This window comes from Miniopterus natalensis, chromosome 1, assembly GCF_054644295.1.
Source record: "Miniopterus natalensis isolate mMinNat1 chromosome 1, mMinNat1.hap1, whole genome shotgun sequence".
Lineage (NCBI taxonomy): Eukaryota > Metazoa > Chordata > Mammalia > Chiroptera > Miniopteridae > Miniopterus > Miniopterus natalensis.
The window spans coordinates 23,860,805-23,876,623 of NC_142081.1; the positions used below are offsets into that span (position 1 = coordinate 23,860,805).

Sequence of the window (15,819 nt, forward strand, 5' to 3'; positions counted from 1 at the left end):
TAAATGTAAAAAGCATAAAACTTTTAGGAAAAAACAAAGTTTTTGGGACCTAGTATATAGTTCTTACCAAAAAATTCATAAAAGAAAAACATGATAGATTGGACACTTCATCAAATTTAAAACTTCTGATTTCCAAAGACCCTTTTGGAAGGATGAAAAGCCAATCCCCAGACAGAAAATATTGTAAGCCACATAAGACACACATCTAGAATATATAAAGAACTCTGAAAACTAAACAGTTAAAAAAAGCAAACAATCCAATTAGAAAACGGGCAAAAGACAAAGAGACATTTTACTGAAGAGGATATATGAATGGCAAACTCATGAAAAGAATGTTTGACATCACTGGCCATTAGAGAAATACAAATTTGTTTACATTGATAAATCATTACACATCTGTTAGAACAGCTAAAATTTTAAAAATTGACAATACCAAATGCTGACAAGGATGTAGAAAACTAGATCTCTTACATTGCTGGCAGGATAAATGGTACAATCAGTCTAGAAAATGTTTTGGCAGTTTCTTGAAAAACAAAATAGATTTCTGGTTTCCAGTTCAACATTGTAGAAACCTTGGAAGTCTTAACTGCCATCCTAACATAGAAAAAAGCTGAAAAACTGAAAATCCATGACTTCTTTAGTGCGTGAGAGACTAAGGTCACAAGACAAAACCACTACCCTGAGCACTTGAGGCAAATACAGAAAATCACACTTTCCCTGGAGGGGAAACCACCACTGGGAATAATTTAAAGGGTAATTGACTAATTACTAGAGACTGAGCATGACTAACTTGCAGTTAAAAAAGAGACCAGGCTGGGGGCATATTTTGTGTTTTACTTCCTGGAGCCCACCAGGTTCTCACAGTGAATATCAGAGAAAAATATCCTTGTGTTTCCAGCAGGGAAGGGGAAAGTAATCATTCAGAAATATGCCCCCCCCCCCCTTCTGTTCTCTTTTACAAAAGCCTCACCTCAAAGGAAACTTATTTTGCTAGAGCCAAATCACACTGGGTTTTACCAGAGCCTAACCAAATGGGGCAAGGGAAACACCCAACTCCAGGCCCCTCTAGCCTTCCTTTCTCACCTAAATGGGAGTGGCGGGAGGAAGACTGAGAAGCAGTTGTGAAGGTCCATCCCAGGGGCCCATGATCACTAAAAGACTGGGACTTAATCATAAGATTATAGAATGTTACCCTCCCCCTACACATTACTGCCACATCATTAAAGGCCTATTCACTGGAGCTTCTTTTACCCAGTCCAGCTGGGTATCATGTCCAACTCAACAACAAAAACTACAAGACGTACTAAAAGAAAAAGCACAGTTTGAAAGTAGGCAAGCATTAGAATCAGATTCATATATGGCAGGGATGTTGGAATTATCAGACTGAGAATTTAAAATCTGATGAATATGCTTAGAGCGCTAATGGAAAAAGTACACAACATGCAAGAACAGATGGGTAATGTAAGCAGAGAGATGGAAGTTTTAAGAATCAAAAGGAAATTCTAGAAATCAAAAATGAACAGAAATGAAGAATGCCTTTGGTGGGGTCATCCACAGAGTAGACATGACTGAAGAAAGAAAAGGGAAGGGAGGAAGGAGGGGAAAAAAGGGAGGAGGAGGGAGCAGTAAATATTTAATTTCAGGCAAAGCAGACTTCAGAGCAAGGAAAACTGTCAGGGATAAAGAGGGATAAAGGAGTCAGTTCTCCAGGTAGATAGGACAGTATTTAATGTACTTGCACCTGATGACATAGCTGCAATATACCTGAAGCAATAAAACCAAAAGTTTTTTGTTTTTAAAAAGATAGACAAAATTGGCAAGGCTTTAGTTTTACCAAGATAAAAAAATGAAAGAAGACTCAAATTATTAAATCAGGAATGAAAAAGGGACACTACTAGCAACCCTAGAGAAATAAAGAACTATAAGGGAATGCTATGAACAATTATATGCCAATAACTTAGATAATTTAGATTATCTAAGTTATGTTCTATTATTGTCTTTGGAAAGACACAAACTACCAAAACTGACTTAAGAAGGAATGTAAATCTGAAAAGACCTATAACAAGTAGAGAATTGAATTAGTATTTAAAAACCCACAAGAAAAGGCCGGACCCAGAGGGCTTCATTGGTGAATTCTACCAAATATTCAAAAGAAGAATTAATACCATTTTTTCACAAACTTTTTCCAAAAAATAGAAGAGAATGAATCACTTCCGAGCTCATTCTGTGCGGCTAGTATTATCCTAACACAAAAACATCACGAGGTAGACATCATAAAGTTACCAACACCTCTTAAGAATGCACATACAAAAATCCTCAACAAAATACTTGCAAATCAAATGCAGTAATGTTTTGAAAGGATTATACATCATGATCAAGTGAGACTTACCTCAGGAATGCAAGATTGATTTAACATTCAAAAATTATGTAATACCCTATATCAGTAGAATTGAGGACAAAAAAGAAACTATATGATTGTAATCCAGACGCAGAAAAACATCTGACAAAATTTGACCTCTCTTCATGATAAATACATTCAATAAACTAGGAGTAGAAAGAAACGTCATCAACCTGATTAAAGGCATCTACAAAACAAAAACAACTCACAGCTAACATCAAACTTAATAAGCAAAGAATGAGTGTTTGCCTCTAAGAAAGGAGAAGACAAGAATGTCTGCTCTCATCACTGCTATTCCACATTGAACTGGAGGTTTTAGCCAGGTCGATTGGGATGGCGAAAAGGAAATAAGCATTTAGACTGGAATAAATAAGTACAATGATCTCTGTTTGTAGATGCCATGACTTTGTGTGTGTAGAACATTCTAATGAACCCACTAAAAGCTATTATAACTGCCCGGCCGGTGTGTCTCAGTGGTTGGGTGTCGATCTATGAACCTGGAGGTCACATTTTGAATCCCAGTCAGGGCACATGCCTGGTTTCGGGCTTGATCCCCAGAGGGGGTGTGCAGGAGGCGGCCAATCCATGATTCTTTCTCATTATTGATGTTTTTTTTTCTCTCTCTCTCCCTTCCTCTCTCTGAAATCAATAAAAATATTTAAAACAACCAACTATTATAACTAATAAATGAGTTCAGCACTTACAGGGATATTCACTTAAAAGGGTGACATTAGGATTTGGTAAGACTGTAAACCTCAAGGGCAGAGGATGTTTCTTAATTATCCTCCCCAATCTCTCTCCTCTCTCAAGAACAACACCAGAGACTGCTTTCTGAGCTGATTTGCTGTGGAAGGTCCTTCCAAGCTCCTCGTAAGAAATTAATAGATTGATTTAAGACATTGATATCTTTTGCCTTTGAGAATCCATGGGAACATTTCAGTTTATAACGCAGTTGACTGGTGATGTTCTGTCATTGTCTTTGAGTTCCCCACATTAAAGAATACTCGGCTCTCTGACACAAAGTATTAGTAATCAATGTAAAATTTACTGAAGATTTCATAGAGAACAGGAGGTTTACACTGCACACCATACAATGAGTAACTCAGGAAGTCCCCTTACTAAATTTCTCTTTCCCACAACGTCCATCATGGGCACTCCATCTTCTTCTCACTTGGCCATTTCCCTCTGTAGGGCCCAGCTTCAATGGATCCTGGTTTTTCTGTTTCTGGATCTCTTGCTGTTAACCAATACCCTCCCAACGCATGCTCTTCTGCCCCCCTCTCCCTCAAACGCATTACTTTCATATGCACCGAGAGTCAGCTTTCCCCAGCTCCTGCAAAGCACCACATCCCTCCCCAAATGCTCTGCAAATAAGCTTGTTTCTGTCACAGGGAACTACAGAGGAACCATAGTGAGGAACATTATATTGTATAAATTAAATATATATGGATATATTTAATATATACATGCATTATCTTGGGGAAATTATTTAGCTACGTCATGCCCCAGTTTCCTTATGTGGAAAACAGGAATGATAACAGTAGAGTTAATGTGATTTAATTATGTAAAGCTCTTACAACAGTAACTGGCATAGAGAAAGCACTCAACAGATGTTAGCTATCATTATTAAATAGAAAAGGATTATTAGTGACAACAAAAGTTCTTATCAAACATCACATCTAAAGGAGTATTTTAATAACATTGCCCAGCCATCTATTAAATTAATAGCAATTAATCTCATGTGGAAAGATGTATCTAAGTGATCTTGTATGTCCCTTCTGCAAACAGCAATGTGCAGTGGGAAACCATGCAAACTTTTGCCTTTTTATATCTCTTTACAATTTTTTGGTTCCTTATCTGGCTATTTGTTTATAAGCCTTGTTCTTTCTGCTGATTTGCTCTAACAGTTCTCCTTCAGATATTACAAAGGGAGCCTGTGTCTTTTAACGCTTTGTCTTAGTGATTATGCCACACATTTGTTCCCTTAGACATGGTTAAAGGGTGTAGCCACAGAGCTAATATGATGAACGCACTGGAACACGTTTCTAGCGTTTCCTACTGAGTGCAACCCTATTGAAAATGGAGAGAACTGAGTACTTACTAAGGAAAAGCAAAAGACATTTAATTTCAGAAGTTGGCCGTTTATCTTTCAATTAAACAAAGAATCAAGAAAACCTACCTTTGATCACACTTTCTAAATTAATGAACTGTGGTCATTGGGCAATGATCATGCGGTATCTTCTCTTTCCAAAGATATTTTCTTTGAACCAGTGAATATTTTGTAACCCTTCCATTTCCTGTTCTAAGTTGTAAGGATATTTTCTTGATTAGGGACTCTTAAAAACAGTGTACTCTGATAAAAACATAAGATACTGAGCCCTGGCCAGTGTGGCTCAGTTGGTTGGAGCGCCATCCCTTACACTGAAAGGTTGTTGGTTTGATTCCCAGTCAGTGCACATACCCAGGCTTCAGATTTGATCCCGGGGGGCGGGGGGCACATACGGGAAGCAACTGATTGATGTTTCTCTCATACATCAGTGTTTCTCTTTCTCTCTCTCTCCCTTTCCCTCTCTCTAAAATCAGTGAGAAAAGAACATACCCTCAGTGAGGATAAAAACAAAACCGTAAGATATTGAGGTAAGGAAAAACTGTGTGAATAGAATTATGGTGTAAAGAGTTGTGAATAGTGAGGAAGGGGACTGCCCCTTGGAGCTGAGCCACTGTCTTAGCTTTCTCCGTAGCCTGTGCACTCACAATAAGAAGAGCTCACCAACAGTGGCACTGCTGTTCATCGTTGCACTCTCCTCTCACGACATTTCTGTAATTTTTAGTCATAGTTGAGGGTCAAAGAACCGACACAGCTCCTTCTAATGTATATCTTGCCTAGACCTCACAAGGTGCCATCTTTTCCTTGTCCAGTGTCAGCTGTATTCCTGCCAGAGTGGTAGTCCATTCCCCAACACTTTGGTACCCTTAATATATATCTGAGTTCTACGGCATTGTCTCATTTTACACTGGGGATCGTTTCTGTATTCTCACAATGCACTCTTCCACACAAAGTACTTGGAGGGCATCTTTTGTATGTTAAACCTTTTATACCACAGTGGCCAAAATGATCTTGCATATTAATTGTTGAATAGCAGCTCACAGAGGCTCCTTACTGTTTGGCCAAAATATAGTAACATTGTTTGTTGTGACTGTTGCACATTTTGTGATAACAGTAGGTACTGTCACCACAAGGCATCTCATCCTACACATAGAAATCCTCAGGGCACCACCTTGACCGTCCATGGCACCAGTCAGAAAGGTCGCATTCACTGATGTGTATTCTACAGGGCTTTCCAGGAGAGGTCCAAGAGCATAGCACGCCCACGGTTTTCAATTCACAGTTGGAGCCGCAGCAAGCGTCCTTTCTGCACTGACGTTCTGACCCACAGTCTTCTTCATCGTCTACTACCTTGTTACCATGTTCCAATGGGGTAGCATTTCAAAAAGCCAGTGTATGTTCGCCTGACAGATTTCCTCTCCCGTGGTTAATGAGGTTTAAAGAACTTCCATGACTGCAGTTGCAGTGTTGTTTTCCTGCATACGCAGAATTTCTCCATGTAAGACATGCCAAGGTTATGGCCCAGCTGGTGAGCAGTAACCACTGCAAAATGAAAGAAACCCTCTTTGATGCATTTACAAACTGCTGGCCCAAAATGAGGGTAGCATACTCCTGAGTTTCAAGCCAGACCAAATATATGAGAAAAACTCTTGCCCACAAAGAGATGCCCAGAATAATGTGGCAAACAGAGATAAAGATGAGCACTTCCACTCACTGGAATTGGCAAGTAGTTGATTACGTCTTGAAAAGCTTCCCCTGGTTCCAAATCTCAGCCCCAATTAAGGAAGCATGAAGGGCTAGCTGTGGATAGATGGAATCTACTAATTTGATCACATTGAATATATATTTCTTCTGTTGCCTTTGAGACATTCCTGTTTGGGTAATTAAAACTATAGCTGTCCATCTATAGGACCAACTCCACAAAGGGCCTGTGGGTCCACCAACTGGGAGTTTGGTGGTGGTTTTGAATTCTCTGCCTCCAACTCCAGCTTCTGATGCTGGATTTCGTCTTCTGTCACGCCACATTTCATTGCTGGGAATTAAGTCTTGTCTTGTTACTGTGTATCTTATACAGTTGGTGTTCAGATGTGGTAGAGTGCCTTACGGGCGGGCGGGCTCGATTTCATAAGCGAGATTGTTTATCTGTAACATCCCTTGAAGGGCCCCCAAACAGGTACAGAGGAGCGTGTGGACTCGGGCCACTCCACATCACCATGATAGTAGTAGTCATCCTGGACAACGGGCTGGCTCTCCTGGAGGGTGTGCTGCTCTGTGTAGGTGAACACTGGCAGTCGTCTGGAAACCAGGAGGCTCTTAGGCTGTAGACAAATGCTGTGGGTGCCGCCCTCCAAGCACAGGCTGGTGCTGGGGGCACGGGGCCTTCCAGGAAATCACCACTAGGGAGGGGCCTGAGTGCATTTGAACCCAGTGAGTATTCTGCAATTGTTGGATGTCGTGTTTTATATGTGTCAATTAGGTTAATTTGATAAAACTTGCTTAAATCTTTTTGTTTTGGTTTGGTTTTTTGGTCTGATCTATCAGTTGCTCAGAGAAGTGTGTTAATACCTACAAGCAGATTTTGGATTTTTCTCTTTCTCCTTTTGATCTCTCAACATTTGCTTTATATATTTTGTAAAAGGGGAAAGATTTGTACGCTCTGAAGAGAAACATTAGAGTGCTTTATATCTTTGAAGCTATTTATTTAGATACATATTCCTGTTGAATTTTATATTAAATGTATCTTTATGTAACTACTTCATCATTTCTATTAACATGGTTTGTTTCCTTAATTTTGCCAGTGTGAGTTAGTAAAATATTGTAATTATTCTGGAGTAGAAGTTCTTTCCTCTCAATTCAGATTGAACTTATTCCTCTGGAACATGTTGAATTAGATTCTGATTTGCATTTAGAGCCAATAAAGGGTGTTAAGAGTACATTTTGAGGAGACTAGACATTCCCTTGCAGGGCAACTTCCCTAGCTGAGATAATGACAGGGTCTCAAGCTAGAGGTGGCTAGACTTCTCTCGGGAGAGGGCTGGGTTCTCTCCCTGCTAAAGGAGACTCAGATACTTGTAGGCTCTAGATATTCAGAATCAGTCAAGTCCAGCTGGAATTCCCCTTTGCAGCTGTCAAGGTTTTCCCCCTTCTCAGCATCCTAACTTTCCCGCTCAAGTCTTGGCAAATCTATGTATTCAACTTACACTGGGGTTCTCTAACTCCACAATTAAAATTTGACTTTCTATGAGGTTGACTCTGTGTCTGAAAGAAAGGAGACATTCTTTTAGGTCCACGATTATCAGCTCTCTGAGCTGAGAATTTAGAACTGTGAGCTTCATTGTATAAATTCTGCAGGAGAATTCAGTATAGCCAACCTGCTCCTCAGTCCTTGAGGTACTTACCATCACAGCTGGGTCCCCACACACTTGCTTCAATAGGGCACTTCATCACAATCCACATTCGGTGGCAGTTTAATTATGATGCCAGTACATGCTCGTTCCTCATTGGACAGGAGTTCAGCAGTGTGTTAAAGCCATGGACATGCCCAAACCAATCCCAGAGTCCCGTTTTGTCTGTCTCTCTCGGCAGCACTCTTGGTACCAAGTTCTGTATCTGTCAGGATCTAGTCCAGAAGAAAAAAATCCACCAAGCGTAATTAATATAGGGAATTCTTTAAAAGGTGCTAGAGACCGGAAAAGGTAAAAAGGAAACAATACTGAGGTACATAGGTAGGAGTTGCCAGAAGGAGACCCACCCCTAAGAATGGGGGAACAAAAGGAAGAGGTCGAGGTTATCATAACATAGAAACTCTTATAACGGGCCTCATAGATCTAGACCTGGACTGTAGAAGATAGGGCATTGCCCAGGCGATGCTGGTAATTTAGGAACTCAGAAAAGGAGCATTGTGGAGCTGATAGCTGTACCTCTTATAAAGTAATGCTGAGTTGGTGCTGGCTTCTTAGGGAATTGGAAGAAGTTCCTCCAAAACTGTGACTCGGATCTCGGAGAGAGGTGCTACATACGTGGGGCTTGTACCAAGGCAGGTGGTGGTGTGACCTGGAACATCAGAGAGGGACACTGGCTGACTGTTGTGGGTTGCCTAGGGTACTGGAGCATGGCTCTATACAAGTGGTTCTCAGGAGGGTTCACTGTCCCCCGGATACTTGTACCTGTGATAGGCCTTGATGGAACTGGTTCTGGGTCTTTGTGGTAACCTACCCTCACCACCAGAGCAAGGCATCATTGCTGGGGATTCACAGAAAGTAACAGCAGGCAAATAGGTGGTAATAAGTCCCTTGTTCTCTCCTTTTGTCTTTCATTCTCCCTCTAGTGCCCTGATTGGTAGAACTTCATTCCGGAAGGCAAATAGCAATGGAGAAATACACCATGCAGAGTCTTAGCTCCAGCTTCATAGACAGAGTATAAGTTTTAGTTTTGGAGTTTAGGAAATACCTGATAATCAGCATAAGAAAGGGCTGCCAAATGCTGCTATAGTTTCTCTTGTGACAGGTAATGGCAGGTGACATGAATGTGATCTCTGTGAAGCTGTATGATATTCTTATTCTTCTTACTCTTATTATTGAAAGGGCTGGAGGGCGCCCACGGGACTCGGACCAACCTCACAAGAGTGGTTGACAAGCAAATGCTCGTTTTGAAGGAACTGCTGAGCTAAAGCCAGCCCTGATATTATTTATTTTTATGTCTTATTTAGCTGTGGCTCACTAAATCGATTTCATGGCCCTGTATGGTTTGTGACTCAAGTTTGTGAAACACTGAATTAGCCCGAGATTGAGAGTGAATGGAGGCATGGAAGATAGGAGTTTTAAGGAGTTGAAATAGCTGTCGGAAATATAGGTGGTGCCAAAAAAAATGTATACATATTTCAAATTATTATAAAAAGTCAAGTGTTTATTAACGTATAGTTCATTTTCAAAATTTAAAAGAATCTACAGAAATGAATACTTTCTTTTGTCAATGCCTGTTTTCAAACTGATGACCGTTCTGGTCCAGGCATCGCTGATAACTTGAAGCAGCGGAGCTGCAAACATCAAGAATCATTTTTTTCAGTATTTGTGCGCCTTCAATTTGTCAGCTGTTGCCAGTTTTGTACCATAAACTTTATCTTTTTTGTATCCTCATAAAAAAGTCTAGTGGATAAGTTTTCTTTGTTCTAAGCTTAGTCTGGCTTCGCGCGTTATTTCAAATCAGCTAAACCTGGAAAGGAGTGAAAATTGAGTTATCGACTGTTAAAGTGTGTATACATTTTTGAGGGGAAACCCTAGACCCCCCAATAATGTATACACGCTTTGAATAATTATAAAGGCAGTGTTTGCACTTCAACTGCATTTTCAAAATTCCAGTAGCATTTTAGGATGAGTTTCCTCTGTTTAAAGCTTAGTCTGACTGAAAAGAAGGAAACATCAGTTGAGCTATCAGCTGTGAAAGTGTGTATACATGTTTTTGGGACACCTGTAGAGGAAAGAATTAATGATTGCTACAGAGGATACACTGCTTGAAGTGCCGGTAATGCTAGAAAAGAAGGGCTTTGGAGTAACATCAGTACCATCACATCATTGATGGTAAGGTTAGATATTCCCTCAGAGCTTGTCTTTGGAGTCATGCAGTGGTGACAGAGACTGGTGAGCACCCTCAAAGACTTTCGTCAGTAAACTTTTCTATTACCGCCACATCATGTTTCTGACAAAATTTAGTATGGGTTATTTTCTTTATAACATTTTATTGTTAATAATTCTCTTCCAAATGCGTATCCATCTTAATAACCCCAGATCTATAGCAAGTACCAAGGATATCATGACAGTCATGAAGAGGAAATCTGGTCATTAGGATTTCACCTCTGTCAGAGATGCTTTCTCTAAAAGGTTTCATCTAGCATTCTTGGTTTTCAGTAGCCACCCATTAGTTCTGGAATATTATCCAGATGTATGCAGGCATTCTTTTCTTTTTAAAAAAAACTATGTTTTTATTGATTTGAGGGAGAGAGGAAGTGAGAGGGGGAGAGAGAGAGAGAAACATCGATCAGCTTCCTCTTGCACGCCCTCTACTTGGGATCAAACCCGCAACCCAGGCATGTGCCCTGACTGGGAATCAAACCGGCAACCTTCTGGTGCCTGGGGATACTTTTAACTGAAAGTCAGTGAATGAGAAAAATTAGCTTTTGCCTGAGCTAAAATTTATGTTTGCAATAGGAGTCGTGATGTAAGGCCACTTGAATTGTGGTCTTTTGAACATTTTAACAAACTGATTCTCGGTTTAAACTCTTCAGTCCAGCTTTCTCTAGAGAGCTCAGCTAATTCGCCAGCCATGTAAAACATGTAATAGAATCTGTGTTTATGCAGCCAGGATGAGTCTCTTATGATTGAGAGCATGATGCACTGGGCGGGGTAGAGAAAAGGCTGCTGCCGTCATGCTGTGAGTAGAGGCAATCAGGCTGTCTGCCTTGCCCCAAAATAGCAGCCCCACTCCCTGTTACTCCATCAGTATGGCTGCCTCCCTGGACATTCGTCCAGTCTTTTCTGCAGATAAGATTGCATTGTAAAATAAAAAATTATCTTCATTGGAGGGGGTCTCTCAAAACTAATGAGTCCCTTAAGTGGGGCTTACTTTGATTGGTAACTTCAAACAGAATGGGGGGGGGGGGTGTAGATAAGATGTCTGCAGAAGAAAAGAGATGGAACAAACTGTTTGAATAAAGGGACCAACAATGTCGGGTTTTGGATGGGGTGTCCACGTACTTGTTGAAGATAGCAGAGCATCGGTAGATTTGGGATAGAAGAGAAATTTGGAAGTCAGATGTCAGTTTTTTTAATGTGGAAAATTTTTATGCCAGTTTACATGTTTAGAGAATAGTCTGTAAGGAAACTTTATGTATCGCCCATACAGGTTCAACTATAATCCACCTGATAAATCTCCTTCATCTGTTTTTCTGGAATCCTACCTTTTTGCCACCTCCTCCCCTTACATATGTATAAGAGCAACCTCGGGTATTTTACTGATTCAAGCCTTGTCCCATTTGAAGAATCACTTTTTACGCCACTTTCTTCTCTCTCCCCCTCTCCCCCACCCTCCTACCCTACCCACCGCTCTTTAGCTCTGTTTTCAACTTCGAGCACTGCAGCTCTGATGGTCCAGCTCTTCCAAGACAGATCTGTAAAGGTCAGCCCTGCACCCTGAGCAGCTCAAAGGGAGAAACTGTACCAGCAGCGCCTCATGCCCGGCCCTCTCCTCTACCATGGACAGGTGGCTCCATAATGATAGTTCCATAATGGCAGCGGGTGAGGCCCCGATGCACATCAAGGTCAGTCTTCTGCTGCTGTGGTTTGGGGAGTGTCTGTCCATTTCTGGCCACTCTCAGGCCAGCCCCTCCCAGCGCTTCTCCTCCCGAGAAGTTGTGATCCCCTTGAAGGTGCCCAGCAGGGGCAGAGATGCTAAGGCTCCGGGCTGGCTCTCCTACAGCCTTCAGTTTGGGGGCCAAAGACACATTGTCAACATGAGGGTCAAGAAGCTCTTGGCTTCCAGACACCTACCAGTGTTCACCTCCACGGACCAGCATGTCCTCCAGGAGGATCAGCCTTTTGTTCCTGATGACTGCTACTATCATGGTTATGTGCAGGGTGTCCCGAGTCCCTGGTTGCCCTCAGTACCTGTTCTGGAGGCTTTCGAGGAATGCTACAGATAAGTGACCTTGCTTATGGAATCGAGTCAATTAGGTTTTCTGCCACATTTGAACACCTGGTGTATAAGATAGATAGTGATGATATACAGCTCCCACCTATGAGATGGGGCTTAACAGAAGAGAAAATAGCACGCCAATTGGAGTTGCGAGAGTTTTATAGGTCCACTCTGATGCAAAGTTCTTATGTGGGCTGGTGGACTCACTTGCGATATCTTGAGCTGGTAGTGGTTGTGGACCATTTCCGATACCTTTTCTCTGAAAGTAATGTGTCACTAGTGCAGCGTTAAGTACTTGATGTTGTCAATATATTGGGTATCTTCTATCAGCCTTTCAAGGTTGATGTAATTTTGACTGGAATTGAGGTCTGGGATAAAGGAAACCAAATTCCCACCGATGACATAGTTCAGATGCTGGAAGACTCTGCTTCCTGGAAGCTTCTCCAACTTGATGCCTGACTGCGACATGATGATGCCCGTCTTTTCATAAAAAAATATTTTGGCAGAAAGCTTGGTATTGCCTACATTGGAGGACTATGCCAGCATCCTTTTAATTGTGGAATTGGTATATTCCAAGGCAACAGTCTGTATTCTTTTGCCATTACTGTGTCCCATGAGCTTGGTCATAATTTGGGTAATCAGCACGACACTGAATGGTGTGTGTGTGTGTGTGCTTCCCAGTGGTGCATAATGGCTCCTACCGTGCAGGGGACAACTAAATTCAGCAACTGCAGTTGTGCCTACTATTGGGACCACACTATGAGTAAAGGCATGTATATTTACCCTCCTCCATATCCAGGGAATGTTTTCAGGTTACAGTATTGTGGGAACGTAGTTGTTGAAGAGAGAGAGGAGTGTGACTGTGGACCTACAAAGCAGTGTGAACATCACCCCTGTTGTCTGCTGAACTGCACTCCGAGGCCTGGTGCTGCTTGTGCTTTTGGGCTGTGTTGCAAAGACTGCAAGTTCATGCCATCAGGGACTTTGTGCAGACAACAGATGGGTGAATGTGACCTTCCAGAGTGGTGCAATGGGGCATTCCATCAGTGCCCAGAAGATGTATATGTGCAGGATGGGATTCCCTGTAGTGACGGTGCCTACTGCTAGCAAAAGAGATGTAATGGCCGTGACAAACAGTGCAGGGAGATTTTTGGTGAAGGCGCAAAGAGTGCGTCTCAGAATTGCTGTAAAGAAATCAACTCCCAGGGAAACCGTTTTGGCCACTGTGGTCTAACTGGCATGGCATACCTCAAATGTAATACCGCAGACATCCTCTGTGGGAGAGTTCAGTGTGAGAACATGTCAGTTATTCCTAATCTGGTAGAACATGCTACAGGACTTCAGGGTCAGTTCAGTGACACCACTTGCTGGGGTATTGATTATCATTTGGGGATGTCCATACCTGATATTGGTCGAGTGAAAGATGGCACAGTGTGTGGTCCAGAAAAGATGGGCATCTACCAGAAGTGTGTCAGTATGGTCCATCTGCCACAGCACTGTCGGTGTGAGACCTGCCACATGAATGGGGTCTGCAATAATAAACAGCATTGCCACTGCAACCGTGGGTGGGCACCTCCCAACTGCACGCACAAGGGCAATGGAGGTAGTGATGATAGCGGCCCACCTCCTAAGAACCAAGGACCAGAGGCAAAGTTGGCTTACGTGTCGTTATTGTGCCTTGGTCCTTTGTTTGCTTTCTTTTTGTATCGCTTCCTTGTGCTTTGTAAGAAACATAAAAGGAAAAATAGAGAAGAGGTAAAGGAGGAAGAGGAGATAAAGGAGGAAGAGAAGGAACAGTAAAGCTCCTGCTTCATTTTAAAAATCTCATTTTTTTAATAGTAGAGAAACATGTCTACTATTTAAAGCAAAATTTAAGGATCTCTCATGTCTGGATCATGTTATACTGAAGGATTCCTAGCATGTTCTTAACTTCCTCTTCAGTGTTTCAAGCAATATTAAAAGTTTATTATTTCTGGCAATCATGTATCTCTTTTTTTTTTTTTAAAGAATTTTTATAAGAATTTATTTGAACCCTGGCTGATGTGGCTCAATTTGTTGAGTGTTGTCCTGTGCACTGAAAAGTCACTGGTTCAATTCCCAGTCAGGGCACATGCCTGGGTTGTGGGCTCGGATCCCCAGTACGGGGCATGCAGGAGGCAGCTGATCAATGTCTCTCTCTCACATCGATGTTTCTCTCTCTCTCATTTCCTCCCTAAAATCTATAAAAAGACTTTTGAAAAAGAATTTATTTGAGCCAAATTGAGAACATGCTGGGGACCAAGATCTCAGATGCTCCGTGGAAGTCGTCTCTTTATGTACCTTGAGCAGAAGAACAGCAAAGACACATTTTGAAGCTGATGTTTATCAGATCTAAACCTTCTCCCACCTTTGTTCTGTAAGATGTAATGTCTGGGATGTGCCACTATATACCCCATTTCTGTTTTGCCAGCACTCTTCCAGGTAGCTATGCCAAAAGGGGGCAGAGAAGTAGCCTGGAATGAAAGATGAGGGGAGAAGAGAGTTTAATCCCCTGTGTGCTAAAAGTTACACTTAGTGTCATTTTGGCTGGGACCATTCACTCTGGTAGCTATGCTTGGTTTGGGGTTCCAGTTTTGTTGGATTTGTTAGAACCACCTTCATTCTTCCTTAGAAGTACCAGCACCAGTTAGCCACTGACACCTTCAGAGATCTGAGTTGCAGCTCTGGGGTTAGCAGGGTGATTCTCCTCTGAGTTCCTGAAGCATGAGCACTAGCTGGTCACTTGCCCTCCTTAAAGGGCCTTGGTCCCTGCTCTGCAGAGGATCTCCTTTAATCATGAGTACTCTAATAAGCTCAACTTCTTTTCTTTGTTCCCCTGGCCCTAGGGCTATTTGGTACTTTATCAGTAATTACTCCATTGTGATAGTTTAAGTTCTCCAGAAGCAGACACTCAGTTGGAGTTTTAGTGTCTAAGGTGTTTATTAGGAATGAACACCTGGAAAGGAAAGCATTCTGTGATGAAGCCAGTTTTACAGACAGAGAAACTGAATTATTTTGTAGGCCTAAACAAACCTTGGCCAACTTGGATGAGCACTGTGGACCAAATATTTCCTGTCATATTTTTCTTGCTTTGGGATGCAATGGCAGGGCCTTCATACCCTAGTTTTAGATGAAATGTAGGTATTGGTGGTTCTGGACCTCACCTTCACTGCCTGTTCCATATGATTGTTTCCTTGAAGTTACAAAGTTTAATGAGGGCAAGACCTCTGATTCCTGACAATCCAATACTTTGTTTTCTCAAAAATATTTGGAAGAATTAACTGTTGAAATCCTTTGTGAACCTATGGTTTCAGATTCAATCCCTTTAACAGAGGTAGAACTATTCAGTTTTTTAATTCTTTGTGTCAATTTTGGTGAATTATGTTTTTCAAGGCATTTCTCCTGTTTTCGTATTTTCCTCAAAGTTATTAGCATGAAGTGTTCCTAATATCTTTTCATATTTATGTCTCTAATTATGTCTCCTTATTCTTTCCTTCCTGATACTGTGCCTTCTCAATTTTGTTCTTGATCAATTTTCTATGTGCCTGTGTTCCTTTACAGTTAGATTGTTGTTTTCTTGATCTCTTCTAGTGAAGTTACTATATCCAGC

At 41.6% G+C, this 15,819-nt stretch overlaps 1 pseudogene; it reads left to right on the top strand.

Annotated features, from left to right (window-relative positions):
- The first annotated feature begins 11,720 nt into the window (after positions 1 to 11,720).
- On the top strand, positions 11,721 to 14,170 carry LOC148094052 (disintegrin and metalloproteinase domain-containing protein 20-like; annotated as a pseudogene).
- The last annotated feature ends 1,649 nt before the right edge of the window (positions 14,171 to 15,819 follow it).